Genomic DNA, 11527 nt, shown 5'->3' with positions numbered 1-11527 from the left:
GCTCACCCTTTCTGGCTGCTAATGGTAGAATGGGTTAAAGCAGAGGAAAGCTCCCTCTGTCCCCAAGTCCTGTACACCCCACCACCCAGAAAACATGGAGCATTAAATTGAAAAATTATTTTCATGGTGCATAGACTCCTTTGCTAAATATGTAATCAGGTACCAGCAGGCACAGGAATGAGCTGGCTGGATGAACAAACCCCAGGACTGGTGGCTGTTAGCCCCTGGCTTGCAGCAGGTGTTGCTCTGGTCCCAGAGTTTGTGGGATAACAGCAACATTTCCACTGTTTCTTGGCACTGGCCCTGTGGGCTGAGCTCCTGCAGTTCTTTAATGCCCCTGTGTCAGGGTCTCTGACCTGGTGCCAAGCTCAAATCCAAGGAAATCCTGAGCAAATCTCTTTGCAGAGCTGTGTGCTGTGGGTAGAAGTGAAGGAAAGCTTTCCAGCTGCTCTGCAGGGAAATCCAGCCCTCTGCAAAATCCAGGGGCTGAAAGTCAATGAGAAAATTCCCACTGACTTCAGCTGGGCAGGATTTGGGTCGGCATTAAGAGCTCAAAGTGCTGTTGCTGAGCCCAGCTCCATTGCCCCCTTTCCAGCACTGCAACCTGAGCACTGACCTCTATTTTGGCAGAGTTCAGCCTTCTGGGTTTGTGGCTGATCAGCTCTGCTGTGGTTTCTGAGGAGCTGGAGTGCTTCAGGTGCTGCACAGGGGCTTTGGCACAGGCTGTCCCTGCTCACAGCCTCTTCCCCTTTCCCTGGGGTGGTAACCCACAGGCACCAAGCTGAATTTCCCACCCAGCTCCCTGCACAACCTAGAGCTTAGTATGGGCACAAACCTGCATTTCATTTTCCTAGTTTGGGGTCACTGGTGACCTCTCTGGGTTTTTCTCTGTGGCTCTGGCAGCAGCCTGACTGTGGGCTCAGGATGCTCAGCCTGATGCCAAGAACCAGGATCTGCTGTGCTGCATGCAATGCTTTCCTGCATTCAGTTCACCCTTAAAGCAGCCACAAGTAAATTTTAAGACTCGGCACTTCTCTGGATCTGACCCTGGGAAAACAAAAGGCTGCTCCAGAGTGGTGTAAAATGTCCAAGGAGACAAACCACTTGACCTAGGCATTCTTTTTTTTTTTTTTTTTTTTAAAATCTGTAGATGCACGACCATTGGGAGGGGAAAACAAGGCCAGTTTTTGTATTTATTGCTTTCCAAACAGGCCAGGATTGCTAACATGCTGCTCTGTTGCTGAGTGCCTTTAGTGACCATTCTTTAACATCACCCCATAGTGGTTAAATACAGATTTAACCATTCCCTTCAGATCCAAAAATCCATGGCACTGGTGTCCTTGGGTACTTTGGGATTTGCCTGTGTTCAGGCCAGTTCCTAGAACACAGCTCAGAAGCTGACTCAGTGCCAAGTGTGTGGTGCTCCAGCTTGCCCTGGGACTCTGTTTTAGCCCCATGGGCAGAAGTGAAGTGACAAATTCTTGCAGTGCCACTCGGATGAGCTGCTGCCCCTCAGGGTTGTGGGGGCACAGAGAGCCACAGGCTCTTCTTGGACACAATCCTGCAAGCAGGGTGAGCTGCCCAGCTCTGCCTGGGACTGGGGGATGCAGAGGGCTTTGGGTGTTTTGCCCAAAATGCACCATGATCTGATTTTTTCCCAGGCTGTTTGTGCCTGCTGCTCTCGCTGCCTGCCTGGGGCTGCTGGGTGGTGCAGAGAAGCTGCGAGGGCAGAGCTCCTGCTGGGATCCCCAGCTGTGTGCTGGGCCTTGCAAGGCTCTTGCTTTCTGCTCTCTCCGCTTCTGTGGGGTCTCACACTGCCTCCACCATCACACCCTCGTGAGCTGGGGAGGTGTGGGAGACATCAAACCAAGATCAGGACAGTTTTGAGGCTTGGACATCAGCCTGCTCCATAATCAGAGGAAGCAAAAGGTGAAATCCTTGAATAAAGCTCTGTAAAACACTTTAGATTTGTAATTAAATACTAAGCAAGGCTTGGTGTGTTCTGCTGTGCCCCAGAGTGGCTCTTGCAAGTCACAAGGGCTGGCCTGAGGTCTCCATGGTAGTTACAGACTCTCCCTAAGGCTGCATTTAGAGTGATGCATTTAGGGACTGGAGCAACCCCAAGAGGTGGATATGGCACTCTCAGAGCTGGCAGGCTGGAGTGCTGGGCTCTCCCTCCTGAAATGCATCTGCCCAGAGCAGGGCCTGCTCCTGTTCTGCTCCAGTCTGGACAGTTGCTCTCTTTAGCTTATGCCACAAAAGCTCCACGTGGCTTTGTCCAGGTGGATCCCAGTGTGGTTTAAACACCACCACATCCTTAAAAGATGCAAGTGGTGGCAATTTAATAATTACACTGTATTTCCACAACAGATGTTGACATTTCACTATTGTCCCAGAATTAAATGTCAAGTTATTCTTGCTCAGAGCCACCCCTGGAATGCTCAGGGATTCCATCTGCAGCTGTATTTAGAGCCTGCCTGCCTGCTCAGGGAGCGTTTCCAAGCAGGTTTTACATGGGCTGCAGTGAGTTCACGTGTGTACCCGAGAGCTGCCTGGGTTAATTAATTCCCTTTCCACACATTATAACCTAGAGAAGCAAGGTGGCTGGACGGGGAGGTTTTCTTTGAAGAAATCAGTAATTTTGCACATTGTGGGACCAACTTTTGGATTTCTGCTGTTGTTGCATCCTGGAAAACAGAAGCAGCAATCAAGAATGAGCTGAAGGTGGATGTGAATGCTCCAAACACGACAGATACATGATTAACCTGTAACAATCCATGACCCAAAATCCAGTCCAGAAACACAGCTTTTAATTTTGCACTTCTCACTGCTTATGAGAAATCTCTAGCTATGCCTCTGAAGCACTTTCTGTGCCCTTGGCAGCTATTGAAACACTTTGCCTTCATTTGAGGGGTCAGGTAAATATCTCCACGCACCACAGAGCTGATACAGGTGCCACGTGCTCTGCTGATGCTGAGTGCCTCAAACACCTCATCAGAGGCAAACTCTGCTTTGCCCAGCTGTGCAATGTTGTCTCTGAGCACCCTGCCCTGCTGCCTGGTTCAGTGCCACTGAGGGGTTTGGGGGCACAGCAGGGATGGAGGAGGTTTCCTTTGTGCAGCCCCTGATCTGCTCAGCTCCTGGCACTGTGCTGTGACAGAGGGCGGCACTGGGTGGCTCCAGGTGGCCCCAGCAGTGACAAAGCTGGGGATTCAGGGGAACCTGGCACGCAGGGGATGTTAATGCCATGCTTGACAGCTTTAGCTGCTGTCAGTGTGCATAGACTGTGCTTTGGCAGCCTGAGAATCAAAGGCATTTTCTGTCTGTGTCCTGTGCCTCTCTGGGGGTAGAGGGGCAGCAAAAATGTGGCTGCAGGCACTGGCTGGTAGGACATGGGCAGAAAGGAAAGGGAAAGGGAAAGGGAAAGGGAAAGGGAAAGGGAAAGGGAAAGGGAAAGGGAAAGGGAAAGGGAAAGGGAAAGAAAACCCCCAGAGTCTCCTTCTTGTAGCATTTTCAGATTGAATCTGGATACCTCCAGACCAACACAACTGAGTGAGGGGCAGGTGCAACAGGAGGCAGTTTTGAAACTGTGGTGATAGGAGGGCAGATAATCACTATTCTGATCTGATAGATGATGGGTTAATGTCTCCTCAAGCAAAGGCCTCAGGTGATTGCAAATATTCCCAGAAAAGAGACAAAGCACCTGGCCTCAACCAAGTGTGCCATGAAATTGCAGCTTGGGCAGTTCACATCAGCCATGATCTGGGCCTCAGGGCCACCTTTTAGGTGACAAAACAGAAAATGTCCCTGTGTTTTTTGGGTGGCAGCTTGCAGGGAATGTGCCATTTTCAGCTCTCTGAGGGATTGTTGAGATTATCAGTCAGAAGCTCAGAGAGTCCCTGTTTCTGGAGAGTCTGAAAATGAACAAAGAAGGGTAATAAGAAATAATTTGAGGAGGTTTTGTTATTATTACATTTAGTGTAGGGTTGTTTCTTTAATGCTTGATATGTTTTTTCCACACTAGATAGGTGAGCTTATATTACATAGTAAAAAGCTATTAGTTTTCTCAAAAGATTGTCAATTTTCTTTCTAAATTGCTAAATTAAATTCTCTATTTTATGGGAATGCTCTTTCATTTGTGCAAAATCCTGTGCTCAGATAGTTAGGCCAATCTCATCATGCAAGACCATTAGATGAACTAATTGGATCTGTCTTACTTGTACATTTCTATCAGGAATATCTAATAAATGTGGGAATCCATTTGGAAATGAAGATGGCATCCTCATCTCGGAGCCTTGGAGATTTCTGGTGTTGCAGTTGCAGCCTGAGCACAGCCAGTGGGAATCAGCTGCTTTGTCAGAGCCTTGTCCCAAGGCAGGAGCCCGACCACCTTCATGATTCTCACAACTTGCTGAAGTGTGGCCGTGGTCACAGGGGTCTGAGGATGGGGGAAGAGATGAGGATCTGACTCCATGTTTCAGAAGGCTTGATTTATTGTTTTATGATATATATTACATAAAAATATACCAAAAAAATAGAATAAAGGATTTCATCAGAAGGCTAACTAAGGATAGAAAAAGAAAGAATGAATAACAAAGGCTTGTGGCTTGGACTCTCTGTCTGAGCCAGCTCACTGTGATTGGCCATTAATTAGAAACAACCAACATGGGCCAATCACAGATGCACCTGTTGCATTCCACAGCAGCAGATAACCATTGGTTACATTTTGTTCCTGAGACCTCTCAGCTTCTCAGGAGGAAAAATCTTAAGGAAAGGATTTTTCATAAAAGATGTCTGTGACACTGAAGGATGCAGTTTCTCCAGGGTATTTAATTGATGCTAATCCCAGGGACATCTCTGGCCCTGTCCCTTTGGGCTGTCACTGAGGAAGGTGTGAGGGTGACCTCAGGGTGGGCACTGCTGATCCTCCTCAGAGCACTCATGGATTTATCTCCTTGCTGTCCCAGCAGAGCAGAGTGAAACCATCACCCCCTGTTGGAAATGGAGAGGTGTGGGAGCCAGGCAGTGCAGGAGCTCCCAAGGTTGTCTGGTCTGGAGGCATCTGAGTGGAGCTTCCACACTCTAAATCCCAACACTTCAAAGTTCACCTCTGCTTGGTCTTCCCTCCTGTGGATGCCTCAGAGGCTGGCACAAGACTGTCAGTGACTCCTTTCATACTCAAGTTTTTATCTGCTGGATTCAGCCAGGGGTTTGCAGGCAGGGCTGCTTTTAATGGCATTGCTTTGCTTTGCCTTTTGGAGCTGTCATTTAGTGGCTGGGGGTCCCAAAGGGTCAGGGGCTGCTGGCCCATGTGCAGGGTGTGGGAGCTCTCTGTGTGTCCTGTGAGTGGGGACAGGTCTCTGTTCCCTGGGCAATGCCTGGCCTGGCAGACACTCTGCAGAACAGAGTGAACCTTTTATGCATTCTCAAGGTGCTTCTACTGACAGAGGGTGTTTGTATTGGCTCAGTGCTTTGTATCACACAAAAGTGAAGTATTTTGCTCTTAAACTGAATATTCTTTCCTGCTGAATCAGAGTCTTCCTTTCCAGGGGAAGCGAAACCAAAGCCACCCACACTGACTTTGTGAGTACTAAATACTGCTGACTGGCAGCAATTCTCACTTGTGAGAGCAGCTTCTCATAGAGCCAGACCTCTTTTCCCCTAAGATCTTCCTTCTTACTCTTTCCCAGGTCACTAATGGTGAAAAATCCCTAAAGGCCATGGGGAAGGCCTGAATGCTGCTTGCTCCACGCTGCCAAAATCAGCAGGACATTTACTGCTGGCCTCAGAGAAGGTGCAGCCAGAGAAAGGGGGGCAAGGGGAGGTAAAATCACTCAGCTCAAGCATGTATTGTTTAAATTATTCACTCTCTTCTAAAACAGGCCATCGAATAATACATTGTGGTCACTTTTATTTTTAAATTCTTGCCCTCAGGCTGAGGTTAAAATGATGTCCTAAAATGCCACTTGCACTCAGGTTCCTCTGGAGATGCCCCCAGGCAGGGCCTTGGTCCCTGCTCCTCTCACCTGTGTTTCATGGCTCTGGGTCCTGTGTTGGGCAAAGGCAGCTCCAAGTCCTGCCCAGGCACCTCCAGTACCAGGAGACTGATTTAAACAACCCCAAAGCACTGAAAATAACAACCCTGGGCTTGTTTCTATTTGCTTTTTCCACTGCTGGCCAAGCTCTCTGGAGACATTTGTCAACAGCTTTGTTCCTTCTTCATTAATGAGAAGTTTTGACCTAATTGCACTAATCCCTGAGTTTATGGCAAACCTCTGAAGTGCCCTACACCAGTCACAACATGGAGCAGTGGATGGAGCACAGTAACTTTCTCCCTTTCTTTCCTATCCTGCTCCTGTGACATGCTCACACAGTGATTTCTGTCTTTGGAGAGAATTTCTACTTGAGACACCCGTAGTTCAGGTGGGTTTTGCAGTCTTATTTAAAGAATAGGGGGAGTCAGAAAAAAATACCTCTGCATCACACTTACCTGCTTCTCAATTTCTGCTTCATGTTTAATGGTAATAATATAAACCAAATCCCCCAAGAACTGTTTGAGAGGCCTGACATTTATGCATTGTATGCAAGAATGATTTAGCATTTAAAAACAAAATAAATCTCTCTGTGTAAGGTGGTTCATTATTCTAACTGATTGGAAATGAGACAAATGTGAATGTTTAGTGAGGCTCCTTTTAAAACAAAACTTCCCTTCTGTCGATGAACTGTCCTCCTCCACAGGCAGTGAAACCTGCCTGAGCATCCAGCAGGATAATTAGTTATTCTTTGGGAAATGCCTTCAAATGCACCAGTGTTAAATCTTTCTGGGCTCTTTTATGAATATTTGGCTTGTGCAAGAAGGATGCAATCTCAATAGCCAGCCCTCTGAGATCTGTGAGTACCCTGACAGATGCAGGTGAGGATGCTGATTCGGAAAAGCCCCGCGTGTGCTGAGCTCTGAGCCCTGAGCCATCCAGCAGTACTTGGGTGGCTTCCTGGGCAGCTGCTGCTGGCAGCACCTCTGGGGGGGTCAGGCAAAAGCCACTCAGTGCAAGGTTGTGGTTTCCCAGGGGATGGGCTGGAGCAGGGACAAAGGAGCTGCTGATGGGAAGGGACAGCCCTGCACACCTTGGGGAGCCCTCACTCCCAGGCAGGGCAGGGTTCTGGGACACAGCATGCTCAGCACAGACATTACATCTGTGATGGGAGACCTGGAGCAGGAGAATCCCCAATAGGTCCAGAGAGCCTCTGGGAGCAGGAGGTGTCTGCAGCAGAGGTAGAACAGGGCTGTGCCCCATGGTGAGCAGAACGTGCACCTGGCAAACATCAGGCACTTCTCTTCTGCAGGATGAAGCTCAAAAAACCCTCAGGGGCCTGGTGGGTACTTGGAGAAAGTGGCTGTAAAGACAGAAAATCCTTTGGTTTGCAATTTTTTCTCCTTGCCATGGAGTGCAGTGACCTTTCCTTAATGAGAGAGAAGAAGCCTGAGAGGGAGGGAGGGGGAGGAAGAAGATGCTGTGGAGGAAATGTCAGCCAGCAGAGGTGGTGCCCGTCCTGCTGCACAGTGGCTGAGCACCTCAGTAGCCTGCTGGCAGCCCCAGAGCCACCCTCCTGGGATGGAGACTCTTCACATTCCTTTGTTCCAGGGTCTCCTCCCTTGTCAGCACTTGGTGCTTGCTGGGGCTGCTCCAAATCCACTGGCTCCAGCAATGAGCCAGTGTTGATGAGGGAGAGGAGCTCTCTGTCCCTACAATTTATTGAGTTATTGGGTATAGAAGCTGACACTGAGTCACCCATTTGCTCTTTTACCCACAAAATGGTGTTTGAGGAGCAGCCCAACACTTGTGATACCTTTGGAATGCCTCATTACCCTGCGACTGGAGACAGCTTCTGCAGGAGCCCAGCAGCACTAGTCCTCTATTATGTCTCTTCACAGAGTTTTTGCATATAATATTAAACATTAAAATAATTTAATAAGGCATAAATCAAGTTTTACTACAGTGCCACTGTGCAGGAAAAAAGCACTCCAGGAATTGCACCTGAATACATCGTGGCCTCCTCTGGCGTGGGAACAATTTATATATTCAATATAACTTCCATTGGTTCTGCTGTAAATCCCATCTCAGAGCTGTGTGCTCTCCTCATTGCACAGTGGCACTTTGTGAGCTTTGCAGCCCCACAGCTCTCACTGGGGGCTGCCTGGGCTGCAAAGGTCCAGCGTGGCTCTGCCCTCTGCCCTGCTCTGTGCACCCATCACTCTGCCCCAGCAGCCCCAGAGCTGGTGCTGTGCTGTTGAGCCTTGCAGGGGAGTGGGAGTGCAGCATCTCCCTGGAGTGATACCCAGAGTGCCCCCTGTGCCTGCTCTGAAGCTGCCAGGCTGCTGCCACTGCGTGGAGCTGATCCACAGCTCTGTGATTGTCCATCCCAGCCCTCTGTGTGAGTGGGTGCCCGTGGTGTGGCAGCCCTGGGCTGGCCATTGTTGGCAGCACTTTATTTCCATAGGTGAATGCTCTGGGCTGGTCCCTTCTGGGCTGGCTCCTGGCAATGTCTGCTCTGTTGATTAATCACCAGGAGATGATAAATGAAAATATCAGCTTGAGAAATGCCTGCCCTGTGCTCCCAGCAGAGGCAGCAGTGCATGTGAACAGTTTTCTGCCATCCCTTCTGTTTGATTCCCTCTGCAGAGCTGCCTCTCAGTGATCCTCGTGTACTCAGGAGCTTTGCCAGTGCTCAGCCCCCCTCACTGGGTGCTGGGGAAGAGAGGGGTGCTGCAGCTTGGGCACTGGTGAGGAGTGCTATGGGATCCTTCCTCCCTGAAGGCTGCATCCCACCCCCAGTGTGCCCCTAACTGCAGCACACTGTGTGTCTCATCCTTTTATGCTCTGTTTTGGGTTCTTCAGAGATGGAGGGTGTGTGGAGGAGCTTTTGAGCCACACCAACTGTGTCTGTACACTTTTAATTTTACAAAAGATGCAAAATCCTTCAGGTGACTGCATGGTTAGCTATACAGCCAGCTCCCCCTGCAAAACCTGTGCTTCATCCACAGTTAAGAGCTCTTTTGGAAAAGTTTGGATCTGGATGGGATTTTATTCCATGAAATATTCTGCAATTTTTTGTCCTTTAACAGGAGAGAAGACTCACCAAACCCTCTGTAAAGAAAGGAGATCTCTAGGACTGAAGCTCAGAGATTTTCCAAGGCTCTGGGAGATATTTCTCATGTGTGACTGAAACCAGTACACATTGGAAAAAAGTTCTAGGTCTGAAGTATCTCATTTTGGACAGGGAAAGTGATTTGTCTGTGCATTCTTGATGTACAGCCCTATTGGCATCTGCAGTGTCTTTAAGTGATGTATCTCTCTGAAGGCTTCACTGCTTCTGCTGTGTGATCTGCTCCCAACAAACTCCAGAGAGCGAGTGATTTATCAGCCACTGCTTTTGAGGGTGAGGAAAAGGCTAATGCTTTATGGATCTATCAGCATTCCTGTATGGCACACAGAATACAATATCCTGCCAAAGTGGGGAGGGATGTCTGCTACCTGGCAATCCATCATCTCTCCCAGTGCCCCATGGCAAATGCACTTTTCTTTTTTCCATCAGGCTATGTGAGAGTACTGTTATATAGTGAAGAGCTTCTCCCTTCTCCTCCTCCACAAATGGTTATGAAAACCTGCAGAGTGCAGAACAAGATGGGAAGGGTCCTTTTGACAGGGAGAAGACGTCACTGCCTGCAGCTCCTGGTTCCAGCAGGACCTAAGAGATCTCAGGTGATGCAGCTGTGCCATAGACAGCACAACAGGAGCACAGCAGGGAGGAGAAACCCAGGCTAAACACGCCCATGTAGACTGCCAGGTATGTGGCAAAACCACACAGATGTGTCAGCAGATGCTCCAGGATTTTCTTTTCTCCCTTGCCCCACGGTGATTTCCTCTGTTATAGGCATGGCTCAGCTGACCTTGTCCCCATGGAGCTCATCCATCCCACCCACAGAGTAAGTGAAATGTGTTTATAACCTGGTGAGCATCTACTGGGGAGTATGAATCCCTCTCCTACATCTCTCCTTGGTGTTTTAATTGATTCAGGGATTTCCCAGTGGAGAACTTCATAAAAGCATTTGATAAAATCAGCTACACACGATCCTGCCTCTCATTACTCACAGGCTTGAGGCAGGTAGATGATTAAGTGAATTTTTTACGGTGTGAGCAGTTGTAACAAGGGAAATTATCATCCTGGATATGAGACAATGACTTGGCTCTTACTACATCTGCTGGCAGACAACTAACCCAGTGACTTTGCCTCTGATCTTGGAGCAAGTCTTCTGCTCTCTCCTCCAGGACAAACCTGCATTTGCTACCCTCCCATTAAAAGGACAAGCCATATGGATGTGCCTGTGCTCAGGAAAATAGCTTCAGATTTTCATGGGGCTGATGCTGCAGCTCTGATGGAACTCAGAGGGTCTGCAATTGTCACCTTGGGAATGCTTCTGCAGACACTGTGGGGGGAGAGCATCCTTTGGGCTTGGGGCTGGAGGTGCCACAGAACATGACAGTGTTGTTGGTCCATGGATGGGATGGGATTCACCCCTTATTTCCATTTAGCTGCATCCTAGATTTTATTACCCCAAGAAAAGTCAGTAATGCTAGAGTGAAAACTGAGGGAAATGATTTTTCCATTAGGGAATGTTTCCAGTTAAAATGTGAGTTCTTTTTCTTCCTGCCAGCAGACTTTGGGTACAACTCAGAAAAATGACTGAAGGAAAAGGTTGCCACTTGGTTTTGTTACATGTTTCTAGAAGCTTTAACTTGCTTTTGACACATCTCCTTGTTGATAAATATACTTTATTTTCGCAGGGAGTCATTGTCGAGATAATGTCAGATCCCACTGTGCAGCCAGATCCAGTAAAGAGCAGTAATGTTGTTTTCTAATTTGTTTGAAATCCTAAAGCACTCCCTCATCTGAGCAGAGATACCTAAATGGCACCTATTTGGCACTGGGTGTAATTTTTGCTCTAATGGCATGCTTGACAGTATCTGTGTACTTACCTGGAGCAGCACAAGCCTCCTGTACCTAAATGAAATACACACAGCAGGTCTGAAGATGAGCACAGGAGATGCTTGAATGCCTTTTAGACAACTGTAATTCAGGCCATAAACATAATATAGATTGCAATATTGTATATAAAGGAGTGCTTCAAATACCAGCCTTTGTGTTCTGCAATTCAGTCCAATTGATTCCTGACCTAACACAATGCTGTACCCGAAAGTGTTGCATAAACATAACAAATCCATCACCAAATCAATGAAGGAGGTGCAGAAGAGGCGTGGCAGCTATCTGGGCTGATGTGGCTCCCATCAGCCTCAGCCTCAGTGCCGGGGTTCCATGTAGGGCACCAGGAGAGATGAAAATGGGTAAAGGATGGCTCCTCACCCGGATCACCGAGCACACGCCCGCCCTCTGCTCTGCTGAAATCAGGCACAATTTGCATCAAGGAGCACCTGCACCTCTGAACAAAATGAAATTTCTGCATTTCTCT

The sequence above is a fragment of the Agelaius phoeniceus genome, chromosome 14 (genome assembly GCF_051311805.1).
Source record: "Agelaius phoeniceus isolate bAgePho1 chromosome 14, bAgePho1.hap1, whole genome shotgun sequence".
Taxonomy (NCBI): domain Eukaryota; kingdom Metazoa; phylum Chordata; class Aves; order Passeriformes; family Icteridae; genus Agelaius; species Agelaius phoeniceus.
Note: the sequence above shows the minus strand (reverse complement) of the source record.